The sequence below is a fragment of the Salvia miltiorrhiza genome, chromosome 6 (genome assembly GCF_028751815.1).
Source record: "Salvia miltiorrhiza cultivar Shanhuang (shh) chromosome 6, IMPLAD_Smil_shh, whole genome shotgun sequence".
NCBI classification, from domain to species: Eukaryota; Viridiplantae; Streptophyta; class Magnoliopsida; order Lamiales; family Lamiaceae; genus Salvia; species Salvia miltiorrhiza.
Window position 1 is genome coordinate 4,706,973 of NC_080392.1, and position 7,950 is coordinate 4,714,922.

A 7,950-nucleotide genomic window follows, 5' to 3' on the forward strand; every position below is an offset into this window, starting at 1 on the left:
GAATGGAGCCTTTGGGATGTATTCCCTAAGTGGAATAGGAGCCTTGTGTGGTTCCTCAATCAGAGATTCATGCTCCTTCCTCATCCTCATCTCTTTTGTAGACAAAGTGCCATCAAAAATAGCATTGCATTGGCCCTTAGGATTGACAGTAGTGTTGCTTGGGAATTGGCCCGGCTTGTGCTGCGCCGCCGCTTGGTTGGCAATCTGACCAACTTGATTTTCTAACATCTGTACCTGCTTAGATAATGCTGAGAAATTATTCTCCATGTTAGAGATTTTATTTCCAACATTCACCTCCATCCCAGTCATCTTCATGAGCATCTGCTTCATCATGTCCTCCATCGAATCCTTCTTTGGCTCATTGATGACTCCCCCACTAGAAACAGAAAATCCTGGTGGAGGTTGCACAGCATTGTTTGGGTTTCCATAAGAAAGATTTGGGTGCGGACGTGCTCCTGGCTGAAACTGCTGCTGACCCTGCTGATATGGCTGACCTCTGTTATACATCCCTGGCTGTCCTTGCTGAAAATTCCCATAATTTCTGTCATTGATATAATTGACGTTTCCCAAGCCTGATGGGTCTATCACAGCTTGCTCATGACGTCCAGCATTCAATTCACCAATTTTTGCAGTCAGCTCTGCCAGCTGTGTAGCCATCGCTGCCTGTTGAGTAACCATAGCTGCCATAGGATCAGAAGTGGACGCAGCTGCAACCTTCTTCAATTGCATACGCTCAGATGGCCATTGGTAGCTCGTAGAAGCCATACTATCAATAATGCTCCATGCATCAGAGCTGCTTTTCTGGAGTAGAGAGCCGCCTGCAGCTGTATCCATGTGCATCCTCGTACGCTCCCCGCAGGCATTGTAGAACATGATCACTAGCGTACCTTCATCAAAACCATGGCCTGGGCATTTTCTGAGCTTCTCCTGGTACCTCTCCCAAGTCTCCGCTAGCTTTTCTCCATCGTACTGTTGAAACTGCACGATGTCCATCTTCAATTTCAACGTAAGGCCAGGCGGATGAAACTTGCGTAGGAACGCATGAGCTAAGTCCTCCCACACAACATTATTTCCCAGCTGCAGCGTATGATACCACGACTTCGCCTTATCCCGCAGTGAAAAGGGAAAAAGACGAAGACGGATAATGTCATCAGGGACACCATTCATCTTCACCGTGCTACACAGCTCCAGGAAATGCGCCAGGTGCGCATTAGGGTCTTCGATCGCCTGTCCACCATATTGGCTCTGTTGAACCATCGTGATCAGACCCGTTTTCAGCTCAAAGTTGGTAACGTTCACACGTGGGGGCTCCTGGTATACATACTGTGGTATGAACGCTTCATTGATGGCTGGTTGTTTCGGAGCCTCTCCCGTCTCCTGTGCGTCAAGCAGCTTCTTCAACTGCTCTTGCAGAGCTCGAATTTGGATTTGCTCTGGAGTAGCCATCGTATTATCCTCAACTTGATTCTGTTGCTTCTTAAGATTGCGCAAGGTCTTGTCGATATCAGGGTCGAACTCAAAGAGAGGAGTCTCGTGAGATCGTGTGTTCATATGCAACCTACAGAAACACAACTTATAAAAGCCAGAAAATAAAAATAAAAACAAATAAATCTTGCAGTACTATTAAGTCCTATTGGAAATATTAAAGTAAAATCTAAACAATCCCCGGCAACGGCGCCAAAAAGTTGATCACTAAATTATTAGCAACAAAATTACCGCAACTAACACGGTGCAATTGTAGCACAAAATCAGTAACCGAGTATCGTATCCACAGGGACTATTACAACGAATGACTCTAAGTAATCCTAATTAAACTATAGTAATATTCAGGCAACGAAAGGTAGAGATTGGTTGACGTAAATTAAAACGCAAATAGAAACTAATAAAAATACGTAGATAAATTCAAATATGGAAAAGCTCTGACCCTAGGGATGTATTTTCACCAATCAACTACATGCATTCAACCTATTGATTCAATTACCAATTTTAATCCAACCCTGATGAAAGATCACTATATTATCCACAAGCGTCTCTAACGACCACCTATGAACGTAGATTAATTAATCCCTTTTCACATTCAAGACTCCAAGGAATAAATTAACTCCCAATAGCACATAAAGAATAGCTTCCTATAGCTTCACCTATCGCATTCAAGACTCAAGGCTAACACTATATCATGCATTCATGAATCGGCAGAACAATTATCGCATTCAAGACTCAAACTGAACAGCTAGACATGTAAATCATTGATCAGATAATTTACAAGAGATTAAGCACCATGAATCATGAATCATAAGTTGGAGGGCAAATTGATATCAATAAATTAAAAACACATAATCAATTAGCTATATACAAACCCTAGGTTCAGATTAAAAGACTAGCCAGACATAATAAAATCAAATATAAACATAATTAAATTGAACGCAATTGTAAAAACAAATTGTATAAAAACCGAATTGAAACGATTGTAGCGGCTTGAATCTTCAATCTTGATCCAAGCCTTGAAAACTGGAAAACTAAAATATTCTAAAGCTATAAAACTGAAATATGAAGTCTGGGAACTGAAAAACTAAAGCTGGGAACCCTAGATAGGTCTAAAGAGGACCTATTTATAGTATCAGGGTAAAATACAAAGTTTGAGCTCGAAAATAACTTGAAAAATCGTAAAAAACGCGGAAGGAAACGGAAACACGCCCAAAAACGGCGACCCGTTCGGCGGTCGCCGAACTGGTCGCCGAAAATGGCCTAAAAATCCTCCAAAAACGGCGATCGCCGTTTTTCTTCCTCAAGGCCAAAATCTGAACAGGGAAAACGGCGACCCGTTCGGCGGTCGCCGTTTTGGTCGCCGATTTTGCTCATAAAATCTCCAAAATTCGGCGATCGCCGTTTAGGTCGCCGAATTTTGACTGCTGCGCGCGACGTTTTTGTTTCGGCCATAACTTTCTCGTCCGAACTCCGATTTATGATCCGTTTGCGCTCACGAACTCGTATCGAGACAATCTACAACTTCTATTTCAGAACATTGTTCCAAATTCGAACTCAATAAATCTAAAAATTCCTTCAAAGTTCGAGTAAGAATCATGTTTCACAAGATAAAGCAAATTAAGCACAAAACAATCATCCAACACTCAATTTCCTATAAAATTAACATCATATGAATATTAAAAACCATGGAAATATGAGTGTTATCAAGCTCATAGGGGATTAGTGATTTTCACACAATCAAAGCTTGATAAGCAATTTCAATCATTTCCCAAACTTTTTTCTTCATCAAAGCAACCACTAACACTCTAAGTTCTACCCCTTTATCATTGGTTCATTCAAAGAAAGGCTACAAGGCACAAAAGGGGTAAACTAGGATCATATGAGAATTTGGCACAATTGGGGTCAAGTGGCTAACAAAGATGGCCTTAAATCACTTCAATATTAACAACACATCTACTTTTATTTTCAAGAGAGGACTCATGGCAAGTTCTAGAGACCAACATACATGCTCAATCGATTTACACTCAAGAACAAAATGAGATTGTGATAATATGACAATCAATGGCTCAAATCTTACAAGCTCATTATCAAGTTCTTGGAGGCAAAACATTTAACTCACTTGTCACAAGTTCAAACTTTTCATGCATAATCCACAAGTGATACACACAATTTTTCCAAGAAACGATTCATATCATAAGCCCAATGACATTCAATCAACATCACAAAGTTTGATACAATTATCCCAAGCAAAACAAAAACAAAAATATCAACCCAACTAACTCTCAAGCTTTCATTTATTCAACAATAACAAAAACAAGACAACAATACTAAAACAAACAAAAACAAGTAAAGCTTAAGATAGATGAGACAACTAATCCATCTCTCCCCTCCCCCCAAACTTATTTCACACAAAGTGAAAATGAGTTTGGAAGAAAAGAGAAGGAGAAGTTGTCTCGGACTCACAAAAAAAACTAACATATAAAAAAAATAAACCATACAAAAATTAAAGGGTACCTTGTTGGGGTGCCTCCCAACTAGCGCTTAGTTTAACGTCATGAGCTAGACGTCTCCATGATGGTGTTATGGCTCGGGGGTGGTTCCAACGAACACTTCAACTTTTGGTTTCAAGGGCAAAAATGCCTTGATTCTTTCCTTCTCAACCACAAAGGTTCTTTCATCCTTCTTTCTCAATTCAATTGCTCCATTGTTGAAAACCTTGTTGATTTTGAAAGGACCCGTCCATTTTGATCTTGGCTTTTCCGGAGGTAGTGATTGACGGAAGGTGAGGAGAAGGACTTCATCATCGGGTGCAAACTCCCGTTTGTGCATCATCTCGTCATTAGCACTTGTTGTCCTCTCTTTGTAGAGGCTTGACTTCTCAAATGCGTGATACTCATCTAACTCTTTGAGTTGGAGTACACGGTCTTGCCCCATTGGATGTATCTCATTCTCACCAAAGAATGCATACTTCAAGTGTGTGGGGAGAAGCTTCAACTCCAAGCCTTGGGCTTCCTCCTCTTTCCTTTCTCCCTTCAATTTTTCTTTCATGTTGATGCAAGGTTCAATCACTTGCATCAATTTGCATTCCTCCACTCTCATTCTTTCTTCCCCATCTTTGTGCTTGGGAGCTTTGTGGATTGAGAAGGTAACACTCTCATCATTCACTCTCAATGTGAGCTTGCCCTTTGCAACATCAATTAGGGCCCTCCCCGTCGCCAAGAATGGACGTCCAAGGATCAAAGGTACATCCTTGTCCTCAACCATATCCAACACCACAAAATCCACCGGAAAAATGAATTTGTCAACCCTCACCAAGACATCCTCCACTATCCCTTTTGGATATGAAATGGAACGGTCCGCCATTTGCAAAGCAATCGTGGTTGGCTTAATGGTTCCTATTTCAAGCTTGTTGAAGATGGAGAGAGGCATCAAATTTATGCTTGCTCCCAAATCACACAAGGCCTTTCCAAAACGACCATTTCCAACATCACATGGGATAGTAAAGCTCCCGGGATCCTTGATCTTGATGGGTAGCTTCTTTTGAAGAATGGCACAACATTCTTCGGTGAGGTTGACCGTCTCAAATTCTTCTAATTTCTTCTTCTTGGATAGAACTTCCTTGAGAAATTTTGCATACTTGGGCATTTGTTGCAAAGCTTCAACAAGGGGGATGTTGATGTGTACCTTCCGAAAGATCTCAAGGAATTTAGAGAACTCACTCTCCACATTTTTCTTTTGAAGTCTTTGAGGGAATGGAATTGGTGGGCAATAAGGTGGTGGTGCCTTGTACACATCTTTCTCCTTCTCCTTATCGCCTTGCATTTTTGAGGAAATGTTCTCATCATTGTTCATGACTTCCGGAGGTATCTTGGACTCTTCAAGTATCTTCCCACTTCTTATAGTGATAGCCTTGCAATGTTCTTTTGGATTCACAACGGTGTTACTCGGAAATTGCCCCTTTTGATGTTGGTTGCTTAAGGATTCGGCAATTTGTCCCACTTTCATCTCAAGCATTTTCAATTGGGTTGCTTGAGCCTCTAACCTTTCATCGGTTCTTGTCATGTGGGCTTGAGTGGCCGTTATGAATTTCATTAAGATCTCTTCAAGGTTGAGCTTCTTCTCTTCCTTGATCATGCCATCACTAACCGCAAATCCGGGCGGTGGTTGTAAGAAGTTATTGGGATTACCATAGGAAAGATTCGGGTGACGATTTGCTTGAAACCCTTGATTGTATTGCCCTTGTCCTTGATAGCCACCTTGTTGTTGAGGCCGGAAGTTCCCATCGCCTCGGTTGTTGTTGTTGTTGATGTAGTTCACATCCTCAAAGCTAGTTTGTTCTTCAACCACGGGTTCTACTCTTGATATTGACATAGCATCAATCTTGTTATTCATAGCGGTCAATTGAGCCGTCAAAAGAGCTATTGGATCCGAGCTTGTTGTAGCCGCCACCTTCTTCAAAATAGTCCTCTCCCCCGGAAATTGGTAGCTATTTGCGGCTAAATTTTCAATGATGTGGGCGGCCTCCTCGTGGCTCTTCTCCAACAATGCTCCATTGGCCGATGCATTCATGTCTCTTTGCATCTCACCACTACACCCGGTATAGAATGAGCAAATAATGGTGTTTTGATCCAAACCATGGTTGGGACACTTCCTTATCATCTCTTTGAATCTCTCCCAAGCTTCATAGAAGGTCTCTCCATCGAATTGATGAAATTGGACAATGTCCTTCTTCATCTTCATTGTCTTACTTGGAGGGAAGAACTTGATAAGGAACTTTTGAGCCATTTTCTCCCATGTAGTGATGGAACCAATCTCCAAAGATTGATACCACGTCTTGGCTATGCCCCTTAGTGAGAAGGGAAAGAGTCGGAGTCGAATGGCATCCTCCGGGACTCCATTTATCTTGATAGTATCGCATATCTCCAAGAAATTGCCGAGATGTCCATTCGGGTCATCTTGAGAAAGACCGGCAAATTGATTTTGTTGCACCATGTTGATGAGACTCGCCTTGAGTTCAAAATTGTTGGCATTGATTCTTGGGGCATGCACTCCCCCTTGTTGGACCACGGGTTGGAACATATTGCTAATAGGTGGTGGTGGTGGTGCATTCCTTCGAGCCTCTTGCTCATTGATACGCCCTTGCATAGCCTCCAATTGTCTTTGGAGTTGGAGGATCAATTCTTGATTTTCCATCATGTTTCCCTCCATTTCTTTCTCTCTTCTTGCTCTTGCTTTGTTGTGTCGGCAAAATGCTTCAACCTCAAGGTTAATGGGTATAAGAGGTGCACCCTTAGACCTTGTGTTCATACACTACCTACCAACCAAAAAGAAACAAAGAGTCAAGACACAATCTTAAAATTGAAAATAAAAATAAAGCAAGTAAAATGTCCAAAGTAGTTAAGCACAATGATTCAAAATATCACAAGTAATCAAACTAAACTAATCCCCGGCAACGGCGCCAAAAACTTGTTCGCTAATATTTTCACCACGCCGCAAGTATACGGGTAGTTGTAATATATGGAAGCAAGGTCGTATCCCACAAGGATTAGTAGTTCAATCAAGTGATTATCCTAATTCATTATGCTAGAGCTATTTAGACTAAACAATGGAGTGATTGGTTTGATTATCTAACTAAATACTTAACAAGTGCAAAGATAAATAAAAATCAAATAAGCAAAGTGGATAAATAAGATGATTAAGGCGATTTAGGGACTAGGCATCGATGGTTAAGCAAAGGACTTCAATTATAGCTCAATACTAATCTTGACGAACCTAATTATCTAGAGTGATCTCCCAACTAGTTATAGCCCCCTCCCGGACGACTAGAACGGTAGATTACGGGTCATAGTTGCCGTCCCCGGTCAACTTCTAACCTATAACTCCCAAAAGCACACAAAGATCGATATACTCTCACCCAACTCTCAACCTCCCGGTTATCGAATTGATATGTTTCAAACACCTTATCTATTGCAATTATTCTCTCCCGATTCAAATTGCAAATTAGAAATGCATAGAATGTGGCCAACAAACCATACAAGAAATTAAAGCTAGGGCTTGAAAAGATAATAACAAGGAAATAATCAAGACATATATTAAGCATAATAATCAATCCATAACAATAATCATCTAGCCTAATCCCCAAATCAAAGAGAAATTTAGCCTATCATGTTCAACAATAACAAACCAAAATCAAAGAAATACATAAATGAAAGAGAGAGTAAGAAGTGACAAATCCTATTAATGAGCTTTCTTCAATCTTCTCTCATCTTCAATGCCTTCAATCTTGGTAAAAAGATGTGGTAATGGAGGCTAGGGTTTGGTGTGAATGAATTGGGGAAGATGGAAATGGGTGAGTATGAGGTTGGGGAAGATGAATAATGTGAGGAAAAGGGGGAGAAAGGGGTTTAAGGGCTGAAAAACGCGACTCCGCTCTTTTCCCGCGGTCATGGCCCGCGCCCGTGGTGC

At 41.1% G+C, this 7,950-nt stretch overlaps 1 non-coding gene across 1 annotated transcript; it reads left to right on the plus strand.

Moving 5' to 3' along the window:
* The first annotated feature begins 6,115 nt into the window (after positions 1-6,115).
* LOC130991122 (small nucleolar RNA R71) lies at positions 6,116-6,222 on the plus strand. The gene has a single exon (XR_009091085.1). It is a non-coding gene; the product is annotated as a small nucleolar RNA R71 (small nucleolar RNA).
* The last annotated feature ends 1,728 nt before the right edge of the window (positions 6,223-7,950 follow it).